At 44.6% G+C, this 20,730-nt stretch overlaps 1 protein-coding gene across 4 annotated transcripts in view; it reads right to left on the minus strand.

Moving 5' to 3' along the window:
• ARNT2 (aryl hydrocarbon receptor nuclear translocator 2) overlaps positions 1 to 20,730 on the minus strand; it is a 146,472-nt gene that overhangs the window by 115,820 nt on the left and 9,922 nt on the right. Inside the window, exon 1 of one of the 4 annotated variants that reach the window (XM_079954254.1) lies at positions 2,803 to 2,945. The exons of the other annotated variants lie outside the window; for them this stretch is intronic. The gene's annotated coding sequence lies outside the window, so the exon portion shown is untranslated. Of the gene's footprint in view, positions 1 to 2,802; positions 2,946 to 20,730 lie in introns of those variants that run through there. 4 annotated transcript variants of the gene reach the window in all.

The following is a 20,730-nucleotide window of genomic DNA, read 5'->3' on the forward strand; positions in this document are numbered from 1 at the left end:
TTTCTAGGTAGCAGCACAATCCAAAGCCAAGATCCTCCAAGATGAGATAGTTCAGATCTGGTGGATATTGGGATGTCCCAGCTGAACTAGGGCTTGACTGGCATATGTCCCTCACCCCAGATCAGCAGGGGCTCAGCCAGGGAAACCAGGTGCGACTTATTCTGTTGTAAGTACCAAAAAAAAGGACTGCGAGGGGGGGGGGAGAAGAAAGGTATGGAGGGAAAAGAGACTTACATCTCTTTAAACACTTTTCAGCAACCCAGCAGAACTCAGCCAGCAGAAAGGGTAGCGTATATCAAATTTCTCCAAAAACCTACTGCAGAGTTCACAACAGAGGAAACTTATCCCAGTGTAACTTACACCAGCTCTTTATAGTTAGGATCGTTCTGTTAGTCTCACTAAATTCAATGCCTGCATATATTGATTCAATATACTATTTTATGTAAGCCGCTTAGGGTTCTTTTCTATAAAGCAGTATATAAATATTACCAAATATGTTAAGTTGTGGGTGAACATTTCAGACGACACAGCGATTCTTCAAACAGCTCTTGTTTATTCACAGGCCAGAACAGAACTGGACTGAAGGGTTCAGCCAGCCTGCTTATATAGAGCTCCAGTACAACGCAACTGTAACAACCTTCTGTAACTATCCAATCACTGAACGTCACTTTCAATCCCTTTTTTACATATGTGGACCTGAGTGAAAACTATCTATAGTATCCCCCTGCTGGCCCAGAGTGAGAACAAAATACATAACAAAATAAATAATATAAACAAAGAAGTTGCGATATGGACAATCCTTGAGACAACACACACAGTCCACTCCCTTCTCTCTTCTTGGTGCACCACAATAAAATTCGAAGGTCTTTGATTCATCGTGCTTGCCTGCTTCTTCCAAAGTAAAAAACAACAACCTGGTTATCAGAGTCAGAACAAGAAAAGATTTTACACCAACTTCAAACAATCGTTTAAGATGCTGGCTTGTTCTAAAGCTTTTAACCTTGGATAAAATGGGAAACTGAGGTTAATTGAAAATTTCTGGGTTTGGTTTAAAAGGAGGCGGGGAAGTACCTTCCTTTTTAGTAAATTATATATAGTGCTACAGTAGGCAATATTGCAGGCTGCTCTTAATTTCAAAGAAAAAAGATGACAGGGGTTCAGGTACGTATGTCAGCTGCCGCATCACCTTTCCTAGATCCTGGGAGGAGACAGGTGGAAAGAATTCAGTATGAAAAGGGTACCTTCTCATGAATTTGTTATGTTCTAATACTACATCTATAACAACTGAAAGCAGTGTTAGAAACTCAGATAGCTAAGCTTAGGCACCAAATGGCTCCTTAAACAAGGGTTACAGTGGCCAAAACAGAATACTTTGCTGCCATTTGGGGGCCATATTTTTCAATGCAACTTTTTGGTTCCTGAAATTCATTCCAATTGTGCAGATAAAATATCTACAGGATGTGTTGCTAGCAAGATCCAAGGATCTCCAGGCATGCACTTCCAGATGGTGGAGACGTCAGGCCCCATCCTGGTGTCCCAGCATCTTCACTTGGTTGCAAGTGGCAGACAGCCAGGAGCAAAATGCGCCTGGTGAATTTCGAACCCTGGGATGAAAGATCCCAGTGCTGCATGCCAAGAGCTCAGGCACAAAGTTAAACTTTGCAATTAAGTCCATAATAGTTACTAGGCTACAAACAGCCTTAAGTATCCCATTTGCCTCAATACCACTACTTCTCTCATTTGTGGCACATCAGCGGCCTTAAGAGCAAAAACTCTCTTACTATTTATGTTCTGGTCACCTGGAAATGAATTTCTATTCACCTCAGGTAATCAGGTGTCACAGTACAGAGGCATCAGTGAAATAAACAAGATTCTTCCTGCTCCAGGAAGAATCTTAGGGCTTTGTGGATGGTTGCTTACAAGCCTAAATTAACCAGGTTATCAACCCGATCCTATACGTCTTTACGTGGAAGTTCAATGGAATTCCCAGACATGCATGTGATTGCAGCATATAAATCTGGGGTGTTTTTTAAAAATATATATATACAAGTTTTAACATATCTGGCTGCGTGCCCTGAATTACCTATTCCTTCCAAACAAGTCTCCATTTTACATGAATGCCAGGGAGATAATATTTCTTAGCTTGAATCAGCAGCACATGAAATGATCCTTTAAAAAAAGAGTCAGACTAATAATACTGGATTCTGAGCTTTGCAAATTAAAGGCCTTTTGCCACCAGCAATAGCCAGCAGTTTTATGAAAGAGTTTAATACACAAAGATTTAAAGAGGGTGGGAGAGAGGGAGAGAGAGTCTCCCAAGCCACTTGGCAGCAAAGAACTCACTGAAATAAAAGCCTCAAGATAATATCCACTGTAAAAGATTGTTCCAAGAAAGGCTGTAGCTCGGCGATAGAGAATCTGCCTTGCATATCGAAGATTCGAGGTTCAACCTTTGCCTGAAAGCCAGGAAAGCCACTGGCAGTCAGTGCAGACAGTACAGAGCAAGATGCATGCATGGTCTGACTCAGCAGAAGGCTATGTTGCAATGACACCCCACCTTTTATCGCACTTATAGCACTTTACCAGCACAATATAAAAATGAATCCTGCAAGCACAATGGAACGATGAACGGACACAGAATATTTTTGCATATACCTTTAAAGAAAACTCCAAACCGACAAGCAGGTTATATAGCAAATTACCTCTCTCTTGCCACAAATAAAACACACAAATTAATAAGCAAATCCAGACTCAGCAATGCTATGCAATAGATCACATCCCTCCCACCCTAATGTTTCCCACCTTCGTAGGCAAGAAGTCCTGCAAAACTGCTGTTTTCTTCTTGGAGCCGAACCCTCCTTCAAAAGGAATTCGTAAGAAATGTCAGAAAACCTCTGGGAAGAAATACAACGGCATTGGTATTCTGCTCAGAAAGTGTCATCCTAGATCTGTTTACCTTAACTGTGGACCATGATTCAGCTGGTGACAAGTGTCTTGCATACTGATCAATTTATTTGCAAGGCAAAATTAATGCCATTTTCTGAATTAACCACTTGCATTCTGGTGGTGGGGGAAAGTGGGGGGGGGGGGGCTCTCTCGATGTGCATCAAGCCAGTTTTCCAAAAATGCAGAGACTCACAAATCCAGTTGCCAGTGTAAATGCACTGAGCCCTCTGGCAAGCCGGACATCTGGTTCCTGCAGCTCTCTACCCAATGGTACCAACTTAAAAATAAATAAATAGGGGGGGCAGGTAAGCCCCACCCCACACAATCTATCACAAGATGCAGTGCACGCACACCATATGAATTGCAATGCTTATCAACTTTTGGGGGCCCCTCAAATGTTTTATAGGGCGGCCAAGGGACATTGGCCTCTAAAAGTTGGCTCCTTTGTCCTTACCACAGAGGTCTCAAATCCAGAAGTCTTTTCCAAACAGCACAAGAGCGCTCCCCTTGCTTCTTACTTCCCCCATACCTTGCACAAATCAGAAATCAGAAATGACCTTGCCTGACCCACAAGTGCTTGCTGGATGCCAGAGGACTCAAAGCTGGAAAGGGGGTTGGTGGTGACCACAGATAATGGCTGTCTAGTAAGCCAAACCAGCATTTGTGAGCCTCTGCCAAAACTCCAGAAAGAACAGTGGTTTCCCTGATAAGAAAATAAACTCCCCCCACCCCCCGTACCTGTGTGCCTGGCATTCCGAGGAAGTTCGTGTTCTCTTCTATTGAGATTGCCAACTGTTACGGGTCCTAGACACACCTGTGGTTTCAAGTGAGCGTTGTGGGCACCAACCCTGCTTATCATTTCTCTCTCCCCTCCTCTAGATCAGTCCCTGTACTGCCCAGGAGGAAGAAAAAGAGAGATGGACTTCACTTTCCCAAGGAATCTGGGTAAATGTTGTATCCAGCAGATTTGATCTGAACCTTGAAAATGCACATCGTTGCTAAGCATTGGCCATACTGGCCAGAGCTGATAGGAGGTGGATTTCAGCCATATGTCCAAGTGTCCCTATTTTCCAGGAACAGTCCTGGTATTACCAAAGCCATCCCGGTTTCTGATTTGATCCTGGAATGTCCCACATTTCCTTAGGATGGCCTTATTTTCATCAGAGAAATGTTGGAGGGTATGGTGGGACAGCCCCTATTTTCATCCGAAAAATGTTGAACTATATGGAGCTATGGAACCCCCAAGCCAAGGAGATAAGTAACTATACAATCTTTAGAAGACATCTGAAGGCAGCCCTGTAGAGGGACTTTTTTAATGTTTAATGTTTTATTGTGTTTTTATATATGCTGGAAGCCACCTAGAGCGGCTGGGGCAACCCAGTCAGATGGGCAGGGTAATAATAATAAATAATAATAATATAGGACGTCCCTATTTTTATCAGAAAAATGTTGGGAGGGTATGATGTGGGGGTGGTAACCAAGTGAGCTGTACTCCAGAGTAGACCTACTGAAGTTAATGGATCTAACCAAGTCATGTTCCTCAATTTCAATGGGTCTGCTCTGAGTAACATGTAGTTGATCACCACCCACAAACCACAATGACCGTACCATGTATTATGGTTCGCCGTACATTTAGCAGCATTTCTGTTCTCCACTCTGCAGCTTTCCATGACTTAATAAAGTATTTATTGTTTCATTCATTTACCAAAGAAACTCAAGGTGGTGTTGTGTGTGTCTCCTCCTCCTCTCCATGTTATCTTCACAACAATGAGTGAGATAAGTTAAGTTTCAAGGCTGAGTGGAGAGTTGAACCCTTAGCCTCTGAGGTCCTTGTCCAACACTAACGGCTACACCACACTGGCTCTCATATGCCAATTTAGCCTCTTGTTTGGGACACAACCTTCACTGCATTTGGGAGAACACATTGTTGTTACACTATACATTTTAAAAAACAAAGAACAATACTCTTAAAGAGAGAACAATATTGGGACGCACATGAATATTTTATGGAAAGCTCTAGCTGTCTTGCTGGATCAGCAAGCCAAGTGCATCCTGCTTGACACTAGAATAAATGAATCAGCCTTTTATCTGCATCTAAGGCCCTATTCAGGGATGCGAGTGGCGCTGTGGGTAAAACCTCAGCGCCTAGGACTTGCCGATCGTCAGGTCGGCGGTTCGAATCCCCACGGCGGGGTGCGCTCCCGTTGCTCGGTCCCAGCGCCTGCCAACCTAGCAGTTCGAAAGCACCCCTGGGTGCAAGTAGATAAATAGGGACCGCTTACTAGCGAGAAGGTAAACAGCGTTTCCGTGTGCTGCACTGGCTCGCCAGATGCAGCTTGTCACGCTGGCCACGTGACCCGGAAATGTCTTCGGACAGCGCTGGCCCCCGGCCTCTTAAGCGAGATGGGCGCGCAACTGGCCCGTACGGGCAGGGGTACCTTTACCTTTACGACCCTATTCATCAACATAAACAAGCTGAATCAAACTTCTAAAGTGGAATCTTTGAGAGAGAGAGAGAGAGAGAGAGAGAGTGTGTGTGTGTGTAAAAGATGATGTAGTATTCCTTACATAGCTTCATTTTGTGATGTGCATATCAAGGCATATTAGCTCACAAATGCGCACACAAAGGGGTTCTCCTGCCCTACAGGATGGTGAGCATGGGCCTGTTGTTTTGCCTGTACATCGCTTCTTTCCATTTAAATTAACAGGGAGACTCAAAAGGCTCTGCACACAGGAACCTGCAAAGCAATGGTGCTCTTTCCTATGCAAAGAGGTTTCCCTTTTTTGTGCCTCAATACACGGGCACCTCAGAATTTCTCTATAATTTCAGTTGTCAGAGTTTTTGAGCAAGCTCATCGCTGAGAGTGTGTGTGGGATTTATTTCCCTTTTTTTCCTCCTTTGCCTTGTGATTTAGTTTTCCCCTCTTCCGTAATACTCAAAACCATATAGAAATTCAATTAATTATGTCACACTTAACCAATCCAATAATCATCACATTGTTTTGCATTGATTCCATTGCCACAAAAATGGCCACCAATCTTTTCTTTGATAATCTGTGCTGATACCTCCCACCCATAACTGCTTATATCTTATTTTATTCATAAACAAAATCCTCCCCCCCCCTTTATATTAAGCATTTGTTCAACACTCTAAAGCTTCCAGTGTAGGCTTACCACACATCTGTTAACCATGGGATATTTGTTTTCAGGGCCTACCCTATTCTTGGGACTGTAATTTGTTTCAATTATGTTTAATGCTGGATTTTAATTGTCATAACCATTCCTTGAATCTGATGCTAAAGGGCAGGTAATAAATTGAAATTATTATGACAACAACAATAGTGATGCCTTCACAAAATCATGAGGAAGCATGAGATTGCAGTGCCCACAATGGCCGCCATGAAAAAAACAGGATGTCCCGGTTTTCCCAGGACAGTTGAGGGTTATGACATTTCAACTGCAAGGCCCCCAAGGCAGCTTACAACTCCTAACTAAAATCAATTATCTACATAAGATAACCAAGATGGAGCACAGGAAAAGACAGAGCTGAGTTTACAACAAGCATAAATTTCATTTTAAGTTGCCTCAGCAAAAACAAAACAAAACCCCTAAAAGCAAAAGAAGCCATGCTAGTCCTTAGGAGCCAAAAATCAACAGACGGGCAATAAATGCCTTTAGTACTTAATCCAATTTGTCATGCAAGTGAGCAAGCTTTCAAGTTCTCCAGAATCCTTCCTCAGGCTCGATGTTAAACAAAGTTTAGCTTGATGCTGAACCCACAGAGTTTGCATTTAGTCAGTCTTAAGTTGGAGGAGGAGAATGCGGACCTTAAAGCATAGCAGGCAGACATGGCGAAGGGGTTTCAGAAAAGGCGATGCCACCACCAAACAGGTCTTTCTGTGGTAGCCACCCAACATATTTCCAAAGGTGGGCTGACTCTTATGCAGATTTTCCAGGACATTTAAGCAATTTCCACCTGGACACTGCTTATGAGGGCTGAATACTGCCTGTATGGCAGCCTTGCTTTACATCTAGCCTGAAGACATACTCTGCTGATCCTGAAAGCCTGCAGGCTAATATGCAGTTATTTAGCTAATTCTGATCAAGGTATATGATACTACAGTTGCTGCCAGGGTTCCCTACTTCTCCCCGACACCCCACCCTTGAAGAGGTCAACTTTTTTTTCCTACTGAGAAAAAATTAAAGGCATAGACTCATTTCCCCCCACCGCCTGCTTAATCTAAAATTGAATCCTTCCTTTGTGGGTAACACATGCAACAAACCTAATCTGGGAAAGGGGAGAAAATTGGCATGATGTTTCCGAGAGCACAGAGAGGGTGTTTATGCTCTTTGCAGGAGAAACCTTGCATTGCACGCCAGGACCCTGGAGGAGTAAAGCCTGCCAAATCAAGTGTATATGAGGCATGAGAGGATCTCCTATTTTCAAGCATCATTTTGCAGCCTTCACAGCAGGAACCCGCCTGGCTGGGGACAAGTGATGGAGGGGAAAGGGGGGAAAAGGGCTCAACAGAAACCCAGAGGGATCCCCCTCTGCATAGAGCTCTGTTACATCCACAGAGAATAAGGTAGATCAGGAGTGGAGCACCTTTGCTCCTGCAGATGTTGCTGAACTACAGCTCTCATCAGCCCTAGCAAGCATGGCCAATGGCCAAGGGTGATAGTGCTCCACACCTGGTGCAAAGGTGCTCCACACCTGGAAGGCACCATAACCTATGGTTATCAGATTTTTTTCCAGTGAATCCAGGGACACTTTTTTCTTTTCTTTTTTTAAGCTGAGTAGCAACAGGGAGTCAGTAGTGGGGATGGCATAGCTGTCAACTTACAGATTTGAAAATAAGGGACCAGTAGCCTCGAAAATAAGGGATCAGCAGCCAAAATAAGGGATTTTCTGGGCACAGGTATGTTCAACTTCTGAGCCCCCCCTCCCCCCGAGCCAAAGGCAGAAAGCCCAGCCAGCAGACAAACAAAGCCTCAAGCGGTGGTTCCCACAGCGCAGCAACCCAGCAAAGGGAATGCAGCAAGGAAAACCACCATCACCTCTCCGCTGGGTAGTGCTGAGCAAAGGCGAGTCCCAAGGCAACGCAGCCGATTTGATCGGCACATGGCATGCAAGCTCCACCCCCCCGTCATTCTTAGACTCCTTATTGGGTGAGCAACAGAGCCAAGCAACACAGTCGGAGCCTCCCTCCTACCTGGCCGGCAGGGAGGGAGGGAGAGGAGCTGCTTCCTTTGAAACCCGGGAAATTTAAGGGACATCATCAAAAAGGGACAGCAGCGGGACACAGCGCTGGGATAAGGGAGTTTCCTGCCAAATAAGGGACGGTTGACAGCTATGGGGGATGGTGAGGCAAAAGACTCTGGGCCCAAGCACACATGCATATTGTATGAAGCCCTTCTTTCGCACCCTGCAAAACATAACGGAATTTATCCGGGGACAGATCTGCAAATCCAGGGACGTCTGGTAACCCTACCATAACCCTACAGCGGTACCTCTGGTTGGGAATGGGATGCAGGTGGCGCTGTGGGTTAAACCAGAGCCTAGGACTTGCCGATCAGAAGGTCGGCGGTTCGAATCCCTGCGACGGAGTGAGCTCCCGTTGCTCGGTCCGTTGCTCCTGCCAACCGGGCAGTTCAAAAGCACGTCAAAGTGCAAGTAGATAAATAGGTACTGCTCCGGCGGGAAGGTAAACAGCATTTCTGTGCGCTGCTCTGGTTCACCAGAAGCGGCTTAGTCATGCTGGCCACATGACCCAGAAGCTGTACGCCGGCTTCCTCAGCCAATAAAGCGAGGTGAGCACTGCAACCCCAGAGTCGGTCACGATTGGACCTTATGGTCAGGGGTCCCTTTACCTTTACCTTATCTCTGTTTGCGAACGGGATCCATTCTGGAGGCCCTTTCGCAACCTGAAAAGAACGCAACCCACGTCTGCGCACGCACAGGTCACGATTCGCCGCTTCTGTGCATGCACATGACGTCATTTTGCGCATCTGCGCATGCGCGAGCAGCGAAACCCAGAAGTAACCCTTTCTGGTACTTCCAGGTTGCCGTGGGACGCAACCTGAAAACCTGCAACCTGAAGCAAACGTAACATGAGATATGTCTGTACTTAGGTAAGAGAATTTTAAAAAGAGCCCTGCTGGGTCAGACCAGTGGCCCATCTAGTCCAGCATCCTGTTCTCACAGTGGCCAATCAAATGTCTATGGGAATTCTGCAAGTGGAATTCTGAGTGGAAACAGCCAGTGTGGTGTAGTGGTTAAGAGCGGTAGTCTCGTAATCTGGTGAACCGGGTTTGCTTCCCCGCTCCTCCACATGCAGCTGCTGGGTGACCTTGGGCCAGTGACACTTCTCTGGTCTCTCAGCCCCACTCACCTCACAGAGTGTTTGTTGTGGGGGAGGAAGGGAAAGGAGAATGTTATCTTTGAGACTCCTTAAAGGGAGTGAAAGGTGGGATATCAAATCCAAACTCTTCTTCTTCTTCTTCTTCTCTCCTCACCTGCAATTCACAGCAACTGTCATACTTTCTCCAAGAGTGGAGGCGGAACATAAGCATTGTTGCTAGTACTCATTGAGAGCCTTAAACTCCATCTTAAAAACAATTCCAACACAGATGCATACTCAGATACAGTGGTACCTCGGGTTACATATGCTTCAGGTTACATACGCTTCAGGTTACAGACTCTGCTAACCCAGAAATATTACCTCGGGTTAAGAACTTTGCTTCAGGTTGAGAACAGAAATTGGGCTCCGGCGGCATGGTGGCAGCGGGAGGCCCCATTAGCTAAAGTGGTGCTTCAGGTTAAGAACAGTTTCAGGTTAAGAACAGACCTCCAGATCAAATTAAGTACTTAACCCGAGGTACCACTGTAATTATTTTAAGTTAATTTAATTTATTAGTTTTATACACCACCCTTCATCATAAGATCTCAGGGTGGTTGGCAGAATACAGGATAAAAACAAGTAAATAATTAAAAACAAAACAGCAAAACAGTAACTTTTGGCTTGGCTGGTTAGTATATTTGGGTGTTTCTGGTGCTGTTAAATTGGCATTTTCTGCATTATTTAAGTTCTTTGCAGCAGCTTCAATACTTCAATGGCATTTCTCGTTCCATTAAGGGAGCCCATATTTGCATTCAAATTTGCTTTTCACGCCCACTGGTCGGGGGCGTCTGGGTGGAAATCAAGAACAGCACTTTTCAGAAGGTAGCAACAGACTCTTTTATTACACTTTCAGAATCTTCACTCCACTCTTTGCTCAAAGGGAACAACCTTCAGAATATGACTTCAGGGAAGGCTCTCTAGACGTCCGGTAAATACACAACACGGCCATCTAATGAAAGACATTTATTGTTTTGTGGTGTTGCAGGAGAATCCCCAGAGCCACTTGAGTCTTTCATTATTCAGCAAGGAATTTGTCATAAAGGTTAATAATAGGACTGCCAGGCAATTAAATAAGTCTTGTCAAATCAATAATAAAAGAGTTTAAATTGGTCAATTAAATCTGCATAAGCTAGTATATGAGGGGGGAATTGTTCTGAAGCGGGGGAGAGACACACAAAGACTTTCCAAATTCTTAATGCGCATGTGTCTGTTGAGGAAGATGCCACAGTAGAAGTGGTGCTACCCCTGGGATGAATGCCTCTTCTGAGAGTCACATTAAACCAGAGTGGATTTGATTTAAATCAAATCGATTTCAATCACTAGTCAGTAAGACTTGATTTAAATCATTTTTTACAGACAGACTCATTCTTGCTGGTATAATCTTAATATTTACAACCAGATGAAGGTTTCATTTTATCAAAAATTACTGATGTGGTTACACTATTAGAAACACATAGACAGAAAATCATGAAATTATTGTGAGGTTTAATAAGCTAACTGTTTATATTTGGACAACTTTTCTGCTGTACTTTATTGGAAGGAGAAAAATAACCATTTCCTTAATAACAATTTACAAGATTTATTTAACTAAAACAGTAACATTGTAGCATATGTATCCATGTTTGTTAACTGATGTAGTTAAACAATTTTAAAAACAAAACAAAACAAAACCTTAGACTGAGGTTTAGCACACATGAAAAACTTAAAAAAAATCCTTATTTCTTGATGAATAGCCTTTGGACTATAATGTAACTTAAATAGAAAACTATCTTTAGAAAAGATTTTTCCTCCAAAAGCATTTTATTTTAAAAATCCAATTTAAAAATCCAGTTTTTTATTTTTTAAAAATCATTTATTTTTATCCACCCTGCATTAAACATTATGTTGCTCGTGTAGTTTGTCTTTGTATAGAAGTTCTTTTTAAAATAAGTATCTGAGGGGGAGCGGGAACAAGCTGGATCAGGACTTGCATGCGGTGAGAGAGGCCTTTACTATACCCTCACAATCAAAATTATCCTACACCATAGGCACCAACCCTATGCGCCACCCCCAAAGTATGTGAGCGAGCCCACCCAATCATGAGGGGCCGGGCCTCCCTGAGCCTCCCCCATGGCGTCAGCAGGCCTCGCAGACTCCTCCCGATGTGTGACATCACACGTGTGTGTTGCGCACGTGATGTCACACGCACATGATGAGCCCCCCAATGTCAAGCAGAACTCAGTGCGGCTGTCCCACACATTAAGAGGAAAGGTCCCATTAACAGCAATGGGAAAGGAGGCAAGCAGAGGGGGAAGATTTCAATCAGAACCACAGTGATGTCCAAAGTTTAAAGTTTCCCTCCTGTTTGGTCCCAATCCAGTTTCCCAAACAAACTATTTCCCTTTAGGAAAAAATAACTGCACAAAGGCAAACTACCGGTTGTACCAGTGCTAGTTGTACTCAGTGTAGACCCATTGAAATTAATGATCTCAAGGTAGTTGTGGTGATTAACCTTAATGGATCTACTATGAGTAGGGTTAGCGTTGGATACAGTCCTCTGTGAGAAACATCACATATAGCTTTGCCATCAGCTGGTGTCTTCCAACTAACACTGGTGCCTATCCTGTTCTCACATATTCAGCCCTCAGTTTTGAGGACCCAAATATTTTCAAACATAAAGCCAAAATAACTCTCCTTCCAGAAGAACAATAGCAAGCCTAGGGTTTATGACTTTTCAACAGAATATGGCTGCCTGCCTGAATGTCTTAATCCTGTGCTGCCAGCCATGGCAGAGCTCAGTGGAAAGAGTAACCAGCCCACCAGCAAAGTCTCAGGGGGGTACTTTCCTGGAGGCAGAGTCCATATACAAGGTCCAGTCCAGTGCTAAGGTCAGGAGTATCTCAGTTCACATAGTCAGATCATCCGGGGATCAAGAAACCCAAGGGTCCAAGGTCACACGAATCAAGAAGCAGCAAGGTCTTAGTCAGGAATGACAAATGTTGTTTCCAGCAACTCACTGAGGCTGGAAACCCTGCTTAAGAAAGCTGAAGCCAGCTGGTTCTCATCAGGAGCAAGAAGGCCGATCAGCAGCAGGTGGAATCACTTTGCCTTCTGCTCCTTCAGGCTGCTGTTCAACAGGTGAAGCCGACTCCTGGCCCATTAAACTGAATATTTTGCAATACAGTGGTACCTCGGTTTTCGAACGTCTCAGAAGTCGAACGTTTCGGTTTCCGAATGACAAAAACCCGGAAGTAACTGCTTTGGTTTTTGAACGTGCCACACGGCTTCCGTATGGAATTTTCCAGAAGTAAAATGCTTCGGTTTTCAAATGCTTCAGAAATCAAACCATCTTCAAGAATGGATTATATTCGAAAACTGAGGCACCACTGTACTGATTCCAATTGCTGAAACAGGGCACTTTTGTCAAGACTGCCCATTCATTCCAGTAAAAATAACTGTATTACTAGGATATGTATTTTGTCTAATTGTGATACAACGCAACTGAACACTGCATCACAAGAGGCTATCTTAAAACAAAACAGACCACTGGGCCATGTAAGCCTGTATTGCGACGCTCTGACTGCCAGGAGCAATCTAGGTTTCTCATACTGAAGTTTCGCACTGTACCTGCTACCTAAGCATTTTCACTGGAAAATGCTTTGAGCTATGGCTCCCAAAATTTATTTCCTACCCCAATTTTCTGGAAATGATTCTGGCTGCATTCAAAAAGAGGCTTTCCCTTTCCAAAAGGCATAAAGAGTGCACTTTTATAGAGGCCTTAAAAGTATCCGAGTGTAAATAAGGTGCTACAGGCAAGCTAAATACTCATCTATAAATCAACAAAACAGGCCCTTCCCTCCCCCATTTCTGTTTGCAGAATGGACACACACACAAAAAGCAAACCAGCCTTTTCACATGCAAAACAAGAGCAAAGGACAAACCAAAAAAACCACACAAAAAAACACCACAGGCTGTCAGATTTGGCAATTTCATTCTTCTAACTACCACTTCACACAAAAAAATCCTAGATAATGACACGCCAAAAGAACTCAACGTTTTCAAGTGAGCTTTGGCAAAAAGATGCGAAGAGAGTTGTGTGCAAAGAACGAATGAACGATAATTCAAGTGAAAGAAAGAAGATTGGACAGGGAAATGGGAGGAATTTTGCAGAATTATACCGCACCGTAACTTGTTTTGGGATACCTCATGGGAAGATATTCATAAATAAATATAATTTTGTATAGAGTATTTTATTTATTTATTGCATTTCTATCCCACCTTTTTCTTCCAGGGAGCTCAAGGTGGATACAAGGTTCTTCCCCTCATTTAATCCCCATAACGGCCCTGTGAGGTAGGTCAAGCTGAGAGTGAGGCCCAAGGGTACCCAGTGAGCATCATGGCTAAGTGGGAATTTGAACCCTGGTCTCCTAGGTTCCAGTCTGACACTGGACCACACTGGCTCAATGTACACCCACTGAAATAAATGAACCTAAATTGACCACGTCCATTCACTTTAATGGGCATATTCTGAGTAAAACTAGCACTGAATACCACCCATTATAAAAACAAAACATTATTTGACACAAGCTTGAAACACATTTGGATGTTATTATTTTAGTTCTGTCTTGAATTCCACCTCAGCCTACCACATACCAGTCAACATTTCGGGGCAAGGAGGTCTAGGATTGGTTTTTCTTCTTTTTGCAAGAGTAGCCTTCATGGCTACTGACTATCTGTGAGGTAACAAACTTTGCCTCAAGGGTCAAACCCTATCTGCTGACTTCGGTGTTTACTGTTACATGAGTGATGTATCCACAAAACAGAGAGGTAAAAGCATTTTCGCAAACTGAACCAAGTTATTCATAGTCAGCAGCGTTTTTAAGGTCAACCAACTTTCTCCAGGAATCGAGGAGCGCTCTCACATTAGCATAGCCTATAATGGTTCTGGAATCCTAAATGAGAATCTAACAGAAAACAGAATTAATCCTGGCTCGTGTCCACAAAAAACCCCCACAAAATGTGAGGGGGCCATTAGTCTGTAGCAGGCAGGTGCTCCTTCTACTGTGTGCTCTGGAACCATTTTCCAGTGGCTAAATGGCCATAGTGATTGGTCACAAGTAAAAACATGTGGGAAAAAGAAGAAGAGGAGGAGTTTGGATTTGATATCCCGCTTTATCACTACCCTAAGGAGTCTCAAAGCGGCTCACATTCTCCTTTCCCTTCCTCCCCCACAACAAACACTCTGTGAGGTGAGTGGGGCTGAGAGATTTCAAAGAAGTGTGACTGGCCCAAGGTCACCCAGCAGCTGCATGTGGAGGAGCAGGAAATCGAACCCGGTTCACCAGATTACGAGACTACCGCTCTTAACCACTACACCACACTGGCTCTATAATGCCATGGCTGAGCATGTTGGGGTTTTTTGTGTTGTTGTTGTTTTTGCATGCAGAAGGACCCAAGTTCAATACCTGAGTTAAAAGTCAGCCAGGAAAAGCTTTTCCTTGCCTGAGACCCTAGAGAGCCACTGCCAGTCAAGAGTATACAATACTAGGCTAGATGAAAAGAGCGTCAGGCTGGACTATCTAACTGAAGAAAATTACTGCAACATACCACGTTGCTGAGCTGGGAAAGGGACTCAACCCTATAGCCCTATGCAGACGTCCAGACGACGCACACCAAATGCGTAGCAGGAGAGAGTGGAAGGAAGAGTTTCATCATGGCAGTGAGCCCTAACCTTGACCGACTCCTGCACAGCTGGATGTCTATAGCAGGAAAAGCTAACCTGTAAGGTAAAAAAAGATTTAAAAAAACAACCTGGACGGTTAAGTCCAGTCAAAGGCGACTATGGGGTTGCAGTGTTCATCTCGCTTTCAGGCTGAGGGAGCCAGCATTTGTCCACAGACAGCTTTCCGGGTCGTGGCCAGCATGACTAAACCACTTCTGGCACAACGGAACACAGTGACAGAAACCAGAGCACACGGAAAATGCCATTTACCCTCCCGCCGCAGCAGTACCTATTTATCTACTTGCTTTCGAACTGCTAGGTTGGCAGGAGCTGGGACAGAGCAATGGGAGCTCACTCCGTCGTGGGGATCCGAACCGCCGACCTTCTGATCGGCAAGCCCAAGAGGCTTAGTTGTTTAGACCGCAGCGCCACCCCTGTTCCCCTGGATGTTGATGGACGACTCCCATCATCTTCACCTAGCATGGCCAACTAGGTGGTCATTTCATTTATTTTATTGCATTTATAGATGCCTTTCTGATTTTAAGGTACTAAAACAAATGCATGATATAAAATGTAAAATTGGCCCTGGGACACACATTGTCTGTCTGTCTGTCTGTCTGCATCTATGCTGCCTTTGCCCACATCCATTGCTCTCTTTTTCCTTCCAACAGGGCAGATGGTGACAGCACTGGAACTGAGGTTGTCACTGCCTGCCTCCCTTGCTCTCGTCTTCCTTCCCACTGAGCATGTGATGGCCAAAGGCCCATGTGGTGGAAGGAGAAAGCCAAGCATGAGCAGGCCTCAATGTTGCCTTTGTCTAACCTTCCTTCCTTCCTGATATTGACCATTGGCCCTGTGGTGCTGGAGCAGTTCCTGGTGCTGTCCCTTGGCCGTCTCTCTTGCTCTTTTCTTCTAGAAACATCTGGAGGGCCGCAGGTTAGCCATGTCTGGTCTACCTGGAAGCTACACATGTACACTTGCATTTGGAGACCCACCTGTTGATTCCTTAGACAAATGGGAGCCAGGAGCCCCTGCTGATCTACTGCAAATCACCCAGAGATCTGAGTAGATCCCAACCTGCCATCTGTCCTTCCCACCCACGCTCTAAACAGACCAAAAAGGCAAACAGGTTATCTTTGCGGGGTTCTTTGCTCTACCGATTGTCGTGAGGAAAAGATTTCAGGACCTCATCTTTCCAACAGTGAGAAACCGCCTCTTCAAATCAAGCCTAAATGAAAGCAAACACCCCGAGGCTCCAGCTCTACAGGCACTAAGATGGGATGGAATAAGCTCCATTGAACCCAGCAAGATATTTTTTGAGCCAATATACCTACGACTGGGCTGGGAGGAAGCAGAGCAGTTAAACCAGAAGCAGCAGCAGCAACGAATAATAAAAATAAAAAGTCAAGCTAGAATATTTAATTAAAAACAATGGTACAAAGAAAGTTGTTAAATAGTGTGCCACTCTGAGCACCAAGGGAGGGACACCATAAATGTTTCAAAGCGTCTGCTAGGAAACCATGTAATTAAACATTTCCTCCTCTCTGCTGGTTTTAGTGGAATAAGTGATGTAAGTGCCTGGGGCACTGAATGTCAGGTGGATAGTCTGCAGAACCCTGCAGCATGTTCTTAAGCAAAATTATGATCCCCCCCCCCAAAAAAAAAACATGGATCACATCTGCACTATACATTTAACATACTATGATACCTCTGTAATACTCATGGCTTCCCTCAGAAGAAACCTGGGAAATGTAGTTTTTTAAGGGTGCTGAGAGTTCTTAGGAGATCCCTGTTCCCCGATTTCCTGGGGAAGAGGGATTGATTCTTAAAGCACTCAGGGAACTGCAGCTCTGTAAGAGGAATAAGGTAAAGGTAAAGGGACCCCTGACCATTAGGTCCAGTCTTGACCGACTCTGGGGTTGCGGTGCTCATCTCGCTTTATTGGCCGAGGGAGCCGGCGTACAGCTTCTGGGTCATGTGGCCAGCATGACTAAGCCGCTTCTGGCGAACCAGAACACTGCACGGAAATGCTGTTTACCTTCCCGCCGGAGCGGTACCTATTTATCTACTTGCACGTTGATGAGCTTTCAAACTGCTAGGTTGGCAGGAGCAGGGACCAAGCAACGGGAGCTCATCCCTTCGCAGGGAATTGAACCGCCAACCTCCTGATCGGCAAGTCCTAGGCTCTATGGTTTAACCCACAGCGCCACCCACGTCCCTGTAAGAGGAATAGGGGTCTCCTAACAACTCTCAGCACCCTTAATGAACTACAGTTCCCAGTATTCTTTAGGGTCATGACGGCTGAAGTGATATCACAGTGCTTCAAATACATAGTGCGGTTGTGGCCCCTGGTACGTGTGCACAAGAAGAAAAGACTGTTCTGCAGCTGGGGGCGGACAAATCTGCCTTTTTTCAGTTTCTCTCAGTTGTTATTTTTTCCAATCCTGTGTTCAATTCACTCCACTTCTGCATCAGTCTGCATTTTTTTTAATTTGAAAATGCACAAAATTCATATAAATTTTCTGCACTTCTCTTATTGTACATGCTTTTTGTATGACTTTGGGTTTAATATACACATTTTTGCAAGCAATTTATTCATAAATGCACTTTCTAATATACGCATTTCTGTATCCATTTATTTTATTTTACTGCAGAACTGAATGACTTGTTCTGCATGGGGCTGCCCCGCAATGGCAAATAGACATTTAGTATTGGCAACTGCAAGCTTGGTTTAAGGAGCCATTTGGCACTTAGCTTATACAGTGGTACCTTGGGTTACATACGCTTCAGGTTACATACGCTTCAGGTTACAGACTCCGCTAACCCAGAAATAGTACCTCAGGTTAAGAACTTTGCTTCAGGATGAGAGGAGAAATTGTGCTCCGGCGGCGCGGCGGCAGCGGAAGGCCCCATTAGCTAAAGTGGTGTTTTAGGTTAAGAACAGTTTCAGGTTAAGAACGGATCTCCAGAACGAATTAAGTACTCAACCCGAGGTACCATTGTATATCTAAGTTTCTAACAGCATGCAAACAAACATAAAGCTTTCAAACCACACACACAGAGAGAGGGAGCCCGTGTGGTGTAATGGATAAGAGTGTTTGAGAGCAGGATTTGAATCTGACAGAGGACCTATTGCTCTCTGGTACCACCAGGGGTAAGTGTGATGGGAGCTGTGGTCAGGGTACACGTGAAGGGCTAGGGAGGAAGAAGCCCCTCTTGACTTCGGCTTCTTCCAATCCCAGGAGACCAGTGTGGTTTAAACTCAACATACACTAACAGAATTCAGTATTTCTCACCAGTATACAGTGTTGTGTAGTGGTTAGAGTGTTTGGCCTGGGTTCGAAAACCCTACTTAGCCATGACACTCACTGGGTACCCTTGGGCCTGTCCCTCACTCTCAGCCTAACCTACCTCACAGGATTGCTGTGATGATAAAGTGTGGGAGGGAAGAACCATGTACTCCTGAAAGCAGTGCTCCCCTAACTTTTTCAGCCCACTGCCCCATTGGTTCCATAAACTCATCCCCAGTGCCCCCAACCTACTCTATAAAAAGCATTCAGAACAGCAGTTTTCATAACCCACTAAAGAATATAATGAAAACAGTAAAATTCAAAACAGCAACAATTAATTGCACATTTATTCAAAGCCCAGTTAAAACTGTTTGGTTTAACTGATTGAACAAAATTGATGAACTCGATCCACTGATGCCAGCTTTTCAAAACCTGGTAGTAATTTACCCTGGCAGAGCCCCTTTGCTGCCTCCTTACCTCTTAGTGCTCTCCTAGGTAATCCCACTGCTGCCCCGCTGGCAGTAACACCCACTTTGGAAACTACAGTCATACCTTGGTTTTTGAGCAGCTTAGTTCTCGAACGTTTTGGCTCCCAAACGGCGCAAACTCGGAAGTGAGTGTTCCGGTTTGCAAATTATTTTTGGAAGCCAAACGTCCGATGGGGCTTCCAGTTGGTTTCCTGTAGCCAATCAGAAGCTGCCCTTTGATTTCCGAATCTTTTGGAAATTGAACAGACTTCTGGAATGGATTTTGTTTGACTTCCGAGGTACGACTATACAGTGGTACCTCTGGATATGAACAGGATCAGTTCCGGAGCCCCGTTCGCACCCTGAAGCAAACGCAACCCATGTCTGCACGTGCGCAGGTCACAATTTGCCTCTTCCGCACATGCGCATGACGTCATTTTGACCGTCTGCGCATGCGTGAGTGGCAAAACCTGGAAGTAACCACGTTCCATTACTTCCAGGTCACCGCAGAGGCAACCCGAAAGCGCTCAACCTGAAGATATTTAACCTGAGGTATGACTGTACAGTGGTACCTCAGGTTACATACGCTTCAGTTTATGTACCAGGTTACAGACTCCGCTAACCCAGAAATAGTGCTTGAGGTTAAGAACTTTGCTTCAGGATGAGAACAGAAATCGTGCTCCGGCGGCACGGCAGCAGCGGGAGGCCCCATTAGCTAAAGTGGTGCTTCAGGTTAAGAACAGTTTCAGGTTAAGAACGGACCTCCAGAATGAATTAAGTACTTAACCTGAGGTACCACTGTACTGCCTTAGAAGAAAAGGTGATATATAAATGTAACAAAATAAGCAAATACAGTGGTGCCCCGCAAGACGAATGCCTCGCTAGACGAAAAACGCGCAAGACGAAAGGGTTTTTCGTTTCTTGAGTTGCTTCGCAAGATGAATTTCCCTATGGGCTTGCTTTGCAAGACGAAAATGTATTGCGGGTTTGCTTCCTTTTTCTTAAAGCCGTTAATACCCGGGGGATCCGCGCTCCGCAAGACGAAAAAATCGCAAGACGAAGCAACTCGCGGAACGAATTAATTTCGTCTTGCGAGACACCACTGTAAATACATCTGAGGTGTGCAGATCTAGGCAGGGAGGCCATTCCTGATCTTGGGCCAACAGTTAATAAAAACTTTGCACATATGTCATCTATTTCAAAAGGAGGGGGTGAGAGAAATTGGTGTTCAGGAACAACTTTCTCCTTCCCCTTGGGAGAAAGCTGGCTGGCCGTCTCTCCCGGCTGATCAGAACTGGGACTTCCTTAAGTGCTGTTTAAGCACTCCAGAGGGCCTGTAGTACAAGGCAAGCATTCATTTATATTTAAACAATGGTAACAGAGAAGAGAGAAGACTGCTGAGCTTGGCGCTGCAATCCCTGCAAGAAATTCTGGCAGGTAGCTACAGTAGCTGTAAAAGGATTTGGATAAGGAGCGGGCGGGGGGGGGGGTAGGAACTGAGCGAAAAAGCAAGGAGAAAGTTGGAGAAAGGAAACAGCAAGGAGATTGTAGCAAAGGAGAACTGCAGAAAAAAAGGAAATGGGAACAGAGAAAAAGAGAGGCAAGAAAAAAGTAAGGTAGCTTTGCAGAACTGGGCAAAAGTTGAAAGAATGGAGAAAAGTCTCTATGTTTCCCAAGGATCAATAAGGCCCACAATATTCTGGTATTTGAACTCATAGGCCTTCCATTTTCCTGGGAGTTGGGGTGGGTGATTTGCTATAGCACCAACTAACCCGCTTTTAAAAAATAAAAATGGTTTTCATAATTTTGCAAAAGGCAAATGTATACATCCTAACACATGAGGGAAACACATGCCACCTGCAGCACATTGATTAAGAGTACCGACACCTCATTTTAAAGCACAATAAACCCTGCTGTGCAAACCT

This window comes from Podarcis cretensis, assembly GCF_951804945.1.
Source record: "Podarcis cretensis genome assembly, chromosome: 14".
Lineage (NCBI taxonomy): Eukaryota > Metazoa > Chordata > Lepidosauria > Squamata > Lacertidae > Podarcis > Podarcis cretensis.